Source organism: Saccopteryx bilineata, chromosome X, assembly GCF_036850765.1.
Source record: "Saccopteryx bilineata isolate mSacBil1 chromosome X, mSacBil1_pri_phased_curated, whole genome shotgun sequence".
NCBI lineage: Eukaryota > Metazoa > Chordata > Mammalia > Chiroptera > Emballonuridae > Saccopteryx > Saccopteryx bilineata.
Window position 1 is genome coordinate 71,738,680 of NC_089502.1, and position 15,527 is coordinate 71,754,206.

Here is a 15,527-nt window from a genome sequence, read left to right on the forward strand (position 1 = left end):
ACCCAGTTCCACGTGTGGCCTCCAGTCCCTGCCCATTCCCCTTAGAGGGGTCCCTCAGCCCTTTTCCTATTCAAACTGGTACAATGGGTCTTGAGAGTTCTCCTCTATCTCGGTTTTTCTCCATCATATAATCTTGTAACCGAGCTGTGCGCGCACCAAACGTTTTATTGGTAGCTGCTGGGGCCTTTCGTCTCAGTGGCTGGAACTTCTGTTCTGGTTTAAGCTGCCGCCAAAGCTCCAAAAGAATTTTATTAGACTGGCCATCCAATTTCCCCTTATCTGCTCCAGCCGCAATCAAATCTACCTACATCTGTGTTTGGGTAACCTTTATAGGCCCATTTCCCTTGTTAGTTGGGGGGGGCAACATAGACAGCAGCCCTCACTGCTTTATGATCCCGAGCGGCCTCCAGCTCTCCCAAATCTGCTACCATCTGTGTAACTGCATTGATGGGCTGCCCCACATAGGGGCCCAATATAGACACAAGTGATCCAAAAAGAGCTGACGGGGCGCTAGCAAGGACAAATTCCCTCATTTTGGCCGTAAACACTTCCTCGTGTGGCCCATGGGACCCAGGGTTGAAAACAGCATTCTTCATACCTAGTTCCTGAAGGACCTTTACTATCTCACTGTAGCGCTGCCACCGACTCACTGCCCCTGGCAATTCTCCAGCATTCTGCCAGACCATACGAATGGCAGCCATCACCCCTTCTAATAGGGTATGGTCTCCTGGGTTGCCATGGCAGTTCTGAAGATGGTGCCTCAAAGAGGAGTGTGTGGTAATGGTGACCAATTTCTCCATCTGTGTTCTGGAGAGCATGATGCCATCTACCCCTATGTCCCATAATTTTGGTAACCAGGTTACCAGGGATTCAGTAGGCTTCTGCCTAAATTGTGCCCCAAACTCCATCAGCTCTGCCTGGGGATCGGGCCGGACCACAGAGTGTTCCGTAACCTGGGCAGGAGGCTTTGGCTGCCCCTGAGGGACTCTTCGCTGCTGGGTTTTTACCTTCCTGGTGGCCACTGGTCAGGCTCTCAGTGTGCATATGGCAGCTTCAGTCTGAGCCTTCTCATCCTCGGTAGAGGAATTGTAAGCGCCTGCTCCCACTGACTCAGAGCCAATACACCGGCACAGATGCTGATGCTCCTTTGGTGACTGTTTAGGCTCCTCTGGCTGCTGGCTTTTGGCCAGAGGCTGAGACTCGAGCTCTTGAATCTGCAGTTGTTTCTCCAACAACTACTGGTACAAACATTCAGCTTCCAGGGCAAACTGCAACTCACAAACCTGTAATTCTTTCTCCAGTGCTCGCTTCAATTCCAGCCTTTTCTGCTGTTTGATTTGCAATTCATACTGAAGTTTCCGACCTCGGGCAGCTTCTCAAACAGAACTCCTGGTTTCCTCTTGAGTAAAAATCATGCAGCCCATGGCTCCTAGAAGGACAGCAATGAGGGACCAGAACAGCAACCAGTCCTCTACCCCACCCCTCAAGGTTGGCAACCCCATACCAATCTCCAAATTAGCCAACTATGCCAGTTGTATGGCCAGAAGCCGCCATCGTGGCCATTCACATGCAGGTTCCCATTGGATTCGGACAGACGGTAAAGAAATGCCGAAGTCAAAGGATGGTGGATGATTCTGTTTATTGGTGTCTCACCAAGACAGGCAAGCCACAAGGGAAGCCAAGGGAAAAGCAGAAAACCTGTTGCTCTTCCCATGAAGGGCAAGGGATCAGGGAGGCCCCTGCAATGTGATAGCAGGAACTGAGAGAGCGAGCCCCCAGTCCTTCCCCATTTTATACTGTTGAAATCAAAACCTTTAATCCATTATACAAATAAGAAAGTCTCCGATACAAAGTCACTTATCTGAGGCATAAATGGGATTCCTCATAAGTGCACCGCCCCCTATCATGCAACAGTCAAGATTGTGGGCAAGAGCTTAGTTTTAAAACTAAGCCTTAGGCTATAATAACCGTGCAAGCCCACAACCTGTCTCCCACACCAAAAGTGAGCAAACATATATGTCATATTTAAAAACCCACTTGACCAACAGGGGTGGTGCACTCTTATGAGGAACCCCATTATGCCTCAGATAAGTGTCTTTGTATCAGAGACTTTCTTATTTGTATCATATATTGGATTAAAGGTTTTGATTTCTACACTATAAAATGGGGCAGAGGAGCCCATGCTGGAAAGCAAGCCAGAAAAAGGCCACGTGGAGGAGAGGAGAGGCAGCCAAGATGACAGAGTACTGAGCAAGAAGCCACTTTGTGCAGAGTTTATGGAGAGAGAAGGAGATGGGGAACAGAGGTGAATAAGGCTGGTGAGGTAGAAATCTTTGATTCTAGGAAACTCAGATAAGGCATGGAAAGGGAAGTGTTTTCCCACTGTGTGTATTTCTTGCCCGCCAGGTGCGAGCTAGAATTAGAGCTAATGGCCCACCAGTTCTTGGCTCTGTTGTTTCATTACCGTCTGTCCTAATCTAATGTGAACCTGCATGGGCCAGGTGGCTGTGGCAACTGTCTTTACACTGATGAAGCCTATATTTAAGTATAAGACTGAGTGTGAAACGATTTCAGTATAAAATGGAACTGAAAATGGAGAATCTCTCACATGTGCCCTCAGAGAACTAGAATTTAGCTGAGAGACTGATTTTCTGTATATGATGGAATTACAGAAAAGTGAAACTTATCCCCTGACCAGTAAACATCCACCAAGAATCTATTCTCATCAAACCAATGAACTTACTATCTGGCCTCAGGTTGGACTTCTCTCTGTCTGTACTCCTTGCCCATAAATACAAACCACCCCAGATCCTGAAAGGACTTACTACAACATGCATTTTTCAAATTACAATTCCTCTTCTATTCCCAAATAAACTCAGTTTGAAGAAATTGGAGCTTGCTTTTGTTCACTTATTTATTTTGGTTGATGGAAGCATTCCCTATGATCTTATCCATTTCTTTGACAAGGAGAAAATTCTGATATGTCCTATATTAAATTACAGCAGGCAGAGTGTGCAAGAAGAGACAAAAAGGGGTTCAACAGTTAACAACTGCAATGCAAAACCAACAGAAGACTCCTCATAGTCTTTAGTGTATGTTGGAATTAAATTAACTTCTAGGTGACTATTTCCAATATTATTTAAAAAGACAGAATAACCAAATGCCATGGAAGTACATGAAGCTCCACTTCTTGTTTACACACCAGCTTTAAGAAAGCTGCTGTGGAATTCTGCTGATTCTATCCCACAATTAGTCTTACTTCAGCTTCTCCCACTCCCATTGTCTGTAGCTAATGTAAATCCTTCCAGAATGGCTTACATCTTTCTCCTCCCTACTCGATGTATAGAAATGCTTGCCAAGACTGAGATGATGGACATGTTGTCTTTCCAACCTAGCCATGCTGCTGGTGGTTAAGACTCTGTGCCTCCAAGACTGGTCTCTTTCTTTCCGATTTATTTATTTATTTATTTGTTTGTTTGTTTTTTAATTTATTTTTGTGCTAGCAATGACTAATAAATACTTTCTTTGGAAAATATTTTTGGCCATAAATTTTTTTGTTGTTGTTGTCAAACATTCTCTTCTACCTCACTCTCACCCCACAGGAAAGACCTTAGAATATCCTAAAGTCACATTCTATGACATTTGGCCTTGCAGAGCCTCAGACATGTAGGATGGGAGAAAAATATGTCTAGTGTTTTTTGTTTTGTTTTGTTTTGGTTTGGTTTTTAGTTTATTCCACAGACAGCCAGGGCAAGGCTCTAAACTCCAGACAGTCTGGGTCTTAAAAAGAGCTGGCTAGCCATTTAACCAGTCAACCTTCCACCACTCTGTCTCCTTTAGTTATGTAGCAGTTTTAATAAGTCTTTTCTACCCTTGGTCAGGTCAGTCCACTAATTAAAGAGTTGTTTTATTTGAAGAAGTTGTTAGATGATTAGTCAAGCTAGCTCATGTCAGTTGCTCAGTTTATCAGTGAATTAGGCCCAATGAGTCAGGCTTTAGTAAGTGGGCATAGCCAGTTAACTGAACAATACATTCCAACTCATAGCAAATGAGAAAGGTAGCAGAATGTCCCTCTAAAAATGCCTCTTTAGCATAAAAATTCTTTTGAAAAACTGAAGACATAGGAGAAGCTTTAAAAACAGAGTAGAAATTTTCATTTTGAAAGAAATGTATTTATTGATTTTAGAGAGAGAGGAAGGGAAAAAGAGAGAAAGACAGAAACATTGATCTGTTTCTGTATGTGCCCTGACCAGGGATTAAACTGACAACTTTTGCACATTGGGACAATATTCTAACTAACTAAACTATCTGGCCAAGGCTGAAGTTTTCCTGTTGTAAGGAAAATTTACATTAGAAAAGGGGACTGGCCCTGGTCGAATGGCTCCCTTGGTTATGGCATTATTCTTCAGTAAAGAGTTTGCTGGTTCAGACCCCAGTCAGGACACATACAGGAATAGATGGATGTTCCTCTCTCTCTCCCTTTCTCTCTCTGTCAAAAATTAATAATAAAAAGTGTTGAAAAAAGAAAGGGGAACTCTACCAAGAAGAGAGATATTATTATTACTGTTACCATGGGAAGACTGTGACCAAGGCCAGTCTGCCCCAGCAGTCTGATAATAAGCTTCTTCTACACTGTTGCAAGAAAGGAATTTCAGAGACTTTTGCATAGGAGGATTTTAAATGATAGTGGTGAGATTTATTAGAGTGGAAAGAGATAGTACATTCTTTTTATTTTTTTATTTTATTTTTTTAAAGAGATAGAGTCAGAGAGAGGGATAGATAGGGACAGACAGACAAGAACAGAGAGAGATGAGAAGCGTCAACCATCAGTTTTTAGTTGCACGTTGCAACACCTTAGTTGTTCATTGATTGCTTTCTCATATGTGCCTTGACCGTGGGCCTTCAGCAGACCAAATAACCCCTTGCTCGAGCCAGTGACCTGGTGAGCTTTGCTCAAACCAGATGAGTCCGCACTCAAACTGGCGACCTCGGGGTCTTGAACCTGGGTCTTCTGCATCCCAGTCTGACACTCTATCCACAGCGCCACCGCCTGGTCAGGCAAGATAGTACGTTCTTGAAGAGACAGAGAACCAGTAGGCTATAGTAGCAGCTGCTTCTTGGTGCTTGCTAATCCTCCATACATTTTCTCGGGTTTGGAGAAGAGCAGGCTTTCTTTCAAACTATCCAATCTCTTTTCTTGCTCTTCCTGGGGCTGTGCTTGTGCTCTCCCCCTAACCAGTCTCTTTACCTATCTGATATTTCCCCCAGATTTTCCCAGGATAGTCTCTTCTCCCTTCATGGTCACCATTTTGGCTTCTACTGCACATTCACTTAATAAAAGGAATCCCTCTGTGCCATTTCCCCCCCTATTAATCTTGCTGGACAGTGCTGATTAACAAACCCTGGGGTGGCTTTAAAACTACCTTTCCTGCCTAATGAACAGGATGTTGAGAGCAATGCCAGTTACTCTCTGAAGTGACTGAAACTGCTGTTTTCTGATTTAATCAGGCTTAACCAGATGTTTGGATCCCTTCTCTTTTGTTAATAACTAACTAACTGACTACTGTAACAATACCGAGATAACTTTTTCATCTGAGACACTTAGCTACGTGGCATGGCACCCTAGGTGTATCACATATTTCCTCCTTTCATCTTCCTGTGAATTACTTATTCCTTTTGAAGTCCAGGTCCCATATCCTTTTTCTTAGCACAGGATGATAAATAAATCTAAATTGCCTTGCTGCTTTTTTTTTATATATATAAAATCAAGTCATAGAGTAAATGGCTCAAGAAAAAAGTTACAGAAGCAAAAGAAGGACCCTTGCAGCTTAATAGAAAGAGAGAGGCAAGGAAAACCCACCTTAGGGAATGGGATTGTGGACTGTCAAGCCAGTAGCCGTGGCAACATCACAGCCGCCTGGCCCATGCAGGTTCCCATTAGATTCGGACAGATGGTAATGAAACAACAGAGCCAAGAACTTGTGGGCCATCCCCTTTACTCCTAGCTTGCACCTGGCGGGCAAGTAAAAACAAACACTGTGCTCCAAAACCCACTCATTCAGTGCTCACAAAGCTACTGACTTATCCGAGTTTCCTAGAGTCAAAGGTTTCTACCTCACCAGCCTTATTCACCTCTGTTCCCCATCTCCTTCCTTCTCCCTGCACAAACTCTGCACAAACTGGCTTCTCACTCAGCACTCTACCATCTTGTCTGCTTCTCCTCTCCTCCACATGGCCTAAAGTCTCAGTCAAGAACTACTGGGCCTGATAAATGAATTCAGCAAGGTGGCAAGATATAAAATTAATACTCAGAAATCAGAGACATTTTTATACACTAACAATGAACTTTCAGAAAGAGAAATTAAGGAAGCAGTCCCCTTCACCATTGCAACCAAAAAAATAAAGTACCTAGGAAAAAATTTAACCAGGGAGATTAAAGACTTGTACTCGGAAAATTATAAAACATTGATATAAGAAATCAGGGAAGATACTAACAAGTGGAAGCATATACCATGCTCATGGTTAGGAAGAATAAACATCATTAAAATGTCTATATTACCCAAAGCAATTTATAAATTCAATGCAATACCGATTAAAATACCAATGACTTACTTCAAAGATATAGAACACATATTCCAAAAATTTATATGGAAGCAAAAGTGAACACAAATAGCCTCAGCAATCTTGAAAAGGAAGAATAAAGTGAGAGGTATCACACTTCTTGATATCAAGTTATACTAAGGCCATTGTACTCAAAACAGCCTGGTAATGGCATAAGAACAGGCATATAGATCAATGGAACAGAACAGAGAACCCAGGAATAAACCCACACCTTTATGAACAACTGATATTTAACAAAGGAGGTAAGAGCATACAATGAAGTAAGGACAGCCACTTCGATAAATGGTGTTGGGAAAATTGGACAGCTACCTGCAAAAAAATGAAACTAGAACACCAACTTACACCATCCACAAAAATAAACTCAAAATGGATAAAAGACTTTAATGTAAGCCACAAAACCATAAGCATCTTAGAAGAAAACATAGGCAGTAAGCTCTCTGACATCTCTCGCAGCAATATATTTACCAATTTATCTCCACAGGCAAGTGAAATAAAAGACAGGATAAACAAATGGGACTATATCAAACTAAAAAGCTTTTGCTCAGCTAAAGACAATAAGAACAGATTAAAAAGACAAAGTACGTAATGGGAGAATATATTTGACAATACATCTGAAAAGGGGTTAATAAGCAAAATATATAAAGAACTTGTAAAACTCAACACCAGGAAGACAAACAATCCAATCAACAAATGGGCAAAAGAAATGAATAGACACTTGTCCAAAGAGGACATACTGATGACCAATAGGCATATGAAAAAATGCCCAACATCACTAATCATTAGAGAAATGCAAATTAATACCACAATGAGATATCACCTCACACCAGTCAGAATGGCACTCATCAACAGAACAATACAGAATAAGCGCTGGTGAGGATGTGGAGAAAAGGGAACCCTCCTGCATTGCTGGTGGGAATGCAGACTGGTACAGCCACTGTGTTAAACAGTATGGAGATTCCTCAAAAAATTAAAAATTGAGGCCTGACCTGTGGTGGCGCAGTGGATAAAGCGTCGACCTGGAAATGCTGAGGTCGCCGGTTCAAAACCCTGGGCTTGCCTGGTCAAGGCACCTATGGGAGTTGATGCTTCCAGCTCCTCCCCCCTTCTCTCTCTCTGTCTCTCTCTCCTCTCTCTCCCTCTCTGTCTCTCTCCTCTCTAAAAAAAATAAATAAATAATAAATAAAGTAAAAAAAAGAAAATTAAAAATTGAACTGCCTGTTGACCCAGCTATCTCACTTTTAGGAATATACCCCAAGAGCACCATAGCACTGTTTCAAAAGGAGAAATGCACTTTCATGTTTATATCAGCATTGTTCACAATAGCGAAGATGTGGAAACAGCCCAAGTGTCCGTCAGTGGACAAGTGGATTAAGAAGCTTTGGTACATATATACTATGGAATACTACTCAGCCATAAGAAATGATGACATCAGATCATTTACAACAACATGGATGTACCTTGATAACATTATACAGAGCGAAATAAGTAAATCAGAAAAAACTAAGAACTATATTATTCCATACATGGGTGGGACATCAAAATGAGACTTGGAGACATGGACAAGAGTGTGGTGATTACGGGGGGAGGGTGAAGTAGAGGGAGGGGATTTAGGGGGCACAAAAAAAACCAGTTAGAAAGTGACGGAAGACAATTGGACTTTGGGTGATGGGAATGCAGCATAATCAAATGTCAGAATAACCTAGAGATGTTTTCTCTGAACATATGTACCCTGATTTATCAATGTCACCCCATTAAAATTAATAAGGAAAATAAAATAAAAACATTAAAAAAGAAATTGAAATGTAAAAAGTAGGAATTAGCAAAGCAGTCAGATCCATTTATTTCCAGCAGACCATGAAATTCATTTCACTACATTACCTACAAAGTCCAGGTGAAGAAACCGAGGCCCAAAGGCATTCTAAGACAGGGAGCCCTTGGCGAAGCAGGTTGAGTTGGACACCCTATTTTTTCAATATGGCACTGTACTCTATGAATGCAAAAAAGAAGATATTTTCCAAAGAATATTAACCCCCCCCCCAAATGCACTTGAACTGTGATGCTATATGACAAATACAGAACCACATTTTCATAGAACATTCCTCTGCAGAGATTGGCAAATTCCAAATGTCCAACTGGTTTCCCCCACACATGAGGCTTATTAGAGGCCCTGTGGTTTCCTTGGCAAGGGAGAAAAGTTGCATTTAAATACTGACTGGAGCTGCTTTCCATAATGTATGCAGAGTGGGCTTCGACCATGTGTTGGAATGACATCAGCAACCCTCAGACCAGCTACAGACGTTCAGAATCATTGCATGCCAGAAAGATGGAAAGAGTGGGAGTGTTGTGTGTCAGGGAAACTGACATACCCATCCACTCCAGCGAACAGGACTCCCAAATGTGCTGCAAATGGAGTGGGATCTTGAAGAACTTCTGATCTTAGCTGGAGTATTTATCTATATACATTATTCAATAGACAAGAAGATGAAGTGCTGGGAAACATGTCCTTCATTTCCATTATTAAACGAGGTCCATAGCAAAGCCATCTGAAAGCCTTGATACCTGGTGGATCTACTCTGCGACCCCAAAATATGCACCACATGGGAAACAGACTAGAATGAGACATCATCCTCCAGGCTGTTCCCAGACATAATACCTTCTTCTCACAACTCAAATCTTCTAGCTAATAATTAGAGACCTGTTTTTATTTAAAAGAACGGACTAACACTGTATCATCTTAACACTTAAAAAAACCACAACTGATTGTTCAAGTTTTCACAAAATAAAACGGTTCACAGTTAAAAAATTAAATAAAATGACAAACTAATAGAAAAAAAGTAATAAAAATCAAAAGCTTTTGTGTAGCCAAAAAACCGTCAAGAAAACAAACACAACTAACAAAATGGGAGAAGATATTTGCAAACAACTACTCCAACAAGGGGTTAATATCCAAAATGTGTAAAGGACTTATAACTCTCAAACCAGTCAACCAACAATCCCATTGAAAAATAGGCAGAGAACCTGAACATCTATTTCTCTCATGAAAACATACAAACAAAAAACAGGTATAAAAAATACTTTACTTTATTAACTATTAGGGAAAGGCAAATCAAAACTACAATGAGATACTACCTCTCATGTTAGAATGGCTATTATCAACAAGACATTACAAAGTATTGAAGAGGTTGTGGAGAAAAAGAAACCTTCATTCACTGTTGGTGGAAATATAAACTGGTACAACCATTGTGAAAAAGTAGTATGGATGCTTTTCAAAAAATTAAGAATAGAGTTATCATAGGACCCTAAAATCCCTCTTCTAGGTGTTTACCTTAAAATTTTGAAAGCATATATTTGCGAAGGTATATGCCCTTCTGTGTTCATTGCAACATTATTCATGTTGGCCAGGACATAGAAACAATTGAAGTGCCCTGGCCGGTTGGCTCAGCAGTAGAGCGTCAGCCTAGCGTGCGGAGGACCCAGGTTCGATTCCCGGCCAGGGCACACAGGAGAAGCGCCCATTTGCTTCTCCACCCCTCCGCCGCGCCTTCCTCTCTGTCTCTCTCTTCCCCTCCCGCAGCCAAGGCTCCATTGGAGCAAAGATGGCCCGAGCGCTGGGGATGGCTCCTTGGCCTCTGCCCCAGGCGCTAGAGTGGCTCTGGTCGCAACATGGCGACGCCCAGAATGGGCAGAGCATCGCCCCCTGGTGGGCAGAGCGCCACCCCATGGTGGGCGTGCCGGGTGGATCCCGGTCGGGCGCATGCGGGAGTCTGTCTGACTGTCTCTCCCTGTTTCCAGCTTCAGAAAATGCAAAAAAAAAAAAAAAAAAAAAAAAAAGAAAGAAACAATTGAAGTGTCCTTTGATAGGTGATTAGATAAAGAAGTTGCTCATATATACAATGGAATACTAGTCAGCCATAAAAGATCAAATAGTGTCATTTGTGACAACATAGATGGATCTTGAGAATATTTTGGTAAGTAAAATATGTCAGACTGAAAATGTTAAGAACCATATGATTTTACTCATCTGTAGGTTATAAAAATGAAAGCAATAAGTGAATAAACAAGAAAAACAAAATAACAAATACAAATAGACCAACAACAGTATGGTGGTTACCAGAGGGAGGTAGATGGTGGGTAGTAAAGGGTGAAGGGGGTCAAATATATGGTGATACGACTTTAGGTGGTGTGCACCCAATGAAAAATGCAGATGATAAAATCTTTGCAATTTCATTAACCAATGTCACCCCAATAAATGTAATTTAAATTTTTTTTAAATAAAGCAGGAAAATAGTGCAACATATCGGTTTGAGTTTAATGGAGTTATTTAGTGATTTCTAGTGAAATAATTGGTAGTTTAATATATGTTGCAGATCCTATGGATTGCTTCCTTAGCTGCCTTCTTACTCCTATAAAATATGTGAGATAGTTTAATGCCCATGCATTAAAATGACAAAAATGCAATAATCCTCAAAACATCTGTATTATAATGCAGGAGACTAGTCTATATCTATATTATCTTGGGCAAATTTTGTTTTCTCTTAACCTCACTTTTTTTCATTGCAACATGAAGTGGTTATACTACACCAATAGTTTCAACCCTGGCTGCTTATTACACATTAGAATCACTTCGGGTAACAGTAAAAAATTCCAAGCACACCCCACTACATTTAAGTCATAATCTTTGAGGACAAGGTCCAGATACCTGGTATTTTCTTAAATGTTCCTCTGGCGCTTCTAATGTGCAGCCAAGATAGATAAAAACCACTGTGGTTCAAGATCTCTAAATTCCTCTGATTTGTGTGTGCATATGTGTAGGTGTGGGGTGTGTGTGTGTATGTGTGTGTGTGATGAAGCCAAAGTCTTTTGTGTGAAGTCCTTCTAGAAATCAATTGACAATAAGACTCTATTCAAATACTGTTTTATATGCCATGCTCCAAGAACATGACTAAGAAACAAAGTATGATAAAGTGATACAGAGTTCGTATTATGTTATTATGTACTTGGTTCCACGTTTTCATAATTATTTTTGTTATAATAAATATGTATGTTTCTCCTTTAGCTAAATTATAAACTATATGAAAGCAAGCCTTGTTGTTTTTTTGGGGGAAGGGGAATTCTTCATAGCAATTACATTAGTTCTCTAAATAAAATAAGTTTTCCATAGCCAGTTGTTGAATGAATAAATTGAATAATGCAGTATTTAATGATTGACCCTATAATCTTGACTTCCTTACTGAGTATTATGCTCTAAATAGTTAAGTTAAATTAACCATATTTATCATAACTACATTTAATTCTTTAATTTTTATAGGAACCTGTGGTTTTGGTAGCCTAAAGAAACATCATCTACTGTGTAAAACTGAGATTTTGTACATGTCTTTGGTAGAGCTTATCCTACTTTCCTCTCTGCCAGAACAGTGTATATTGGATGCACATATTTAATTAGAGTACTCCATTTCTCTGGTCAAAGTGATTGGTTTAATATTGATCTTATAATGTTATGTGGGCCAAGCATGGGGTGGGGATAGAAAATATGAAGTAAGAGCAAACAACCTGGGGGTTAATTAAACACCATTTAAACTTACTGATTAACCTAAAATGTCATTAAATGTTGAGAAATATCTTGTGGCAAACAGAATAAAATGGAAAATCATGTTATATTGAGGGCCAAGTAGAGTATGCTGTAAAATAAAGATTTGCCTTGGATTAACTTTTCTCATTGTACAGCTTGTGAAGAAGTTAAATAAGATTGTTACAAACAGCAGCAAAATACTTGATGCTAATTGTTACTTTTAAAAATAGAATTTTTTCACAGCCATTTCACTGGGAAATTTTGAGCTCACAGATGATCCAAGTAGAGCTTTATTTTTAGGTTTGGGATAAACATTAGATACTTTCCTAGTTTTACATATTTATTTTAAATGTAAAGCTGTGTGTAGGTCTTTTATCAATCCATTTGATATTGTTTGAAGAAAATTGTCTGAGTTAAAGAGTTTAGGATTTCAAAAAGAAAATAACCTCAGAGAAGAAAAAAAATTTTAATTGAATTGAAGTTTTAATAACAAATTATTCTTTATAAAACTCTAATATCTACAAAATAATGCTTAAGTTCCCCTTTTTATTTTATTTTATTTTTTGCATTTTCTTTTGCATTTTTCTGAAGCTGGAAACAGGGAGAGACAGTCAGACAGACTCCCGCATGCGCCTGACCGGATCCACCCGGCACGCCCACCATGGGGCGACGCTCTGCCCACCAGGGGGCAATGCTCTTCCCATCCTGGGCTTCGCCATGTTGCGACCAGAGCCACTCTAGCACCTGAGGCAGAGGCCACAGAGCCATCCCCAGTGCCCGGGCCATTTTTGCTCCAATGGAGCCTTGGCTGCGGGAGGGGAAGAGAGAGACAGAGAGGAAGGTGTGGTGGAGGGGTGGAGAAGCAAATGGGCGCTTCTCCTGTGTGCCCTGGCCGGGAATCGAACCCAGGTCCTCCGCACGCTAGGCCGACGCTCTACCGCTGAGCCAACCAACCGGCCAGGGCTAAGTTCCCCTTTTTAAGTATTAGATTTCTTATGCAATCTGCCCCAAACATCCTTTATAATCTGTCTCATTATTGCTTTGATCTATAAGAACCCTTCAGTCCCCAGAATGCACATTGTGCACTTTTGTTTACTATTCTCCTTGTCTTGAATGCCAACTTCACTTTACTTGGCTTATTTTCTTTTGTTCCAGAAAGTGCTTCTATTTCCCATCCTACTTGCCCACAGCATTCTTATTCTTATATATTGCATTAGTGTAGTGCATTAGTTACATTTGATGAATCAACAATATGTTATTTTTAACTCAACTTCATAGAATACATTACGGTTCACTTTTGTGTTGTACATTCTATGGGTTTTGAGACATGTATAACTATAAATATCCACCATTAAAGTACCATTTAGATGAAATAGGTTCACTGCCCTAAAAATTCTGTGCTTCACCTATTCATCCTTCTCTCCCTCCTCCCATTGAATTTCTGGCAACCACTGATATTTTTACTGTCTCCATAATTATTTTTCTTTTTTCAGAATATAATACATATAATTGGAATCATATGGTATATAGCCTTCTCAAGTCAGCTTCTTTTATTTAGCAATATGCATTTAAGTTGCCTCCATGTATTTTTATGGTTTGATAGCTCATTTATTTTAATTTTTAGCTTATTTATTTTTAGTGAGAAAAAATAATCCACTGTACATATGTACCACAATTTCTTCTCTATTCAACCCATTAAAAAACATCTCAGTTGCTTACAAATTTGGCAATTATGAATAAAACTACTAGAAATATGTGCAGGTTTTTGTGTTGAAGTAAGTTTTCAGCTATTTTGGTTAAATACAAGGAAGTGTGGTTGCTAGATCATTTGTAAGACTATTTTTAATTTTTAAAAGAAACTGTCTTCTAAAGTGGTTGTACCATTTTGCATCCCTACCAGCAATAAATGTGAGAGCCTTTGCTTCACATTCTCACCAGGATTTGGTGTTTGAAATTATACTAGTCTTTTAGATGTGTAGAAGGATCTCATTGTTTAAATTTACAATTCCTTAATGATATATGATGTTGAACTTTGTTTTTCATATATATATTTGTCATCTGTATAGCTTCATTGATGAGGGGTCTATGCAAATATTACAGCCATTTTGTAATTGTTTTTCTTTATTGTTGAGTTTTAGAGTTATTAGTATGATTAGTTACCAGTCCTTTTATTGGACATGTGTTTTGCAAAGATTTTCTATCAGTCTGGTACCTGTGCTTTTATTCTGTTAACAGAGGCTTTCACACAGCAAAAATTTTAATTTTAATGAAGTTCAATTTATCGATTTTGTTTCACAGATTATGCTTTGTGTATTTTGCATCTAAAAGATTACCACTAGACCAAAGGTCACCTATGTTATTGCCTGTTAGGAATTTTCTAGTTTGCATTTCAAATCCAGGATTTACAATATATTTTGAGTTTAATTAGTAAAATGTATAAGGTCTGTGTCTAGATTGTCTTTCCTTTTTCCTGCATGTGGATGTCCAGTTTTTCTAGCACCGTTTAATGAAGACTATAGTCCCTCCATTGAATTACCTTTATTTATTTTTAAAATTTATTTTGTTGACATGGTTTCAAGCGTCCCATTCACTATAACACCTCCTACATACTGCATTGTGCCCCTTATTCCCTATGCAAAGTCTCTTTCCAATGCTATTTCACCCCCCTATCCCCACTTCTCCTAACTCTGTATTCCCCCTTTCCCTTTTGCTATTGCTACCCTTTTATTTGTATATACATGTATGTATATGTGGTTTTGGCTAATCCCTTTACCTTCTTTGATCCCATCCCTTCTTCCCCTTTCCCTCTAACAACTGTGCATCTGTTCCCTATGACCCTGCCACTGTTTCTATTTTGTTCCTCAGATTATTGTGTTCACTAGATTCCACATATAAGTGATAACATATGGCATTTGTCTTTCTCTGCCTGGCTTATTTCTTTTAGCATAATAAACTCCAAGTCCATCCAAGCTGTTACAAAAGGTAAGATTTCCATCTTTTTCTATAGCCTCATAGTATTCCATTGTGTAAATGTACCATAGCTTTTATTTATTTATTTATTTATTTTTTAGAGAGGAGAGGGAAAGACAGAGGGAGAGAGAGAGAGGAGAGACAGAAAGAGAGAAGGGGGGGAGGAGCTGGAAGCATCAACTCCCATATGTGCCTTGACCAGGCAAGCCCAGGTTTTCGAACCGGCCACCTCAGCATTTCCAAGTTGATGCTTTATCTACTGCGCCACCACAGGTCAGGCGTACCATAGCTTTTTTATCCACTCATCCACTAATGTACACTTGAGCTGTTTCCAGATTGTGACTATTGAAAACAATGCTGCAATGAA

General features: G+C 39.8%; 1 protein-coding gene across 6 annotated transcripts in view; it reads left to right on the forward strand.

Annotated features, from left to right (window-relative positions):
* Positions 1-15,527, forward strand: part of ZC3H12B (zinc finger CCCH-type containing 12B) — a 207,777-nt gene that overhangs the window by 61,353 nt on the left and 130,897 nt on the right. Inside the window, exon 1 of one of the 6 annotated variants that reach the window (XM_066250326.1) lies at positions 15,150-15,172. The exons of the other annotated variants lie outside the window; for them this stretch is intronic. The gene's annotated coding sequence lies outside the window, so the exon portion shown is untranslated. Of the gene's footprint in view, positions 1-15,149; positions 15,173-15,527 lie in introns of those variants that run through there. 6 annotated transcript variants of the gene reach the window in all.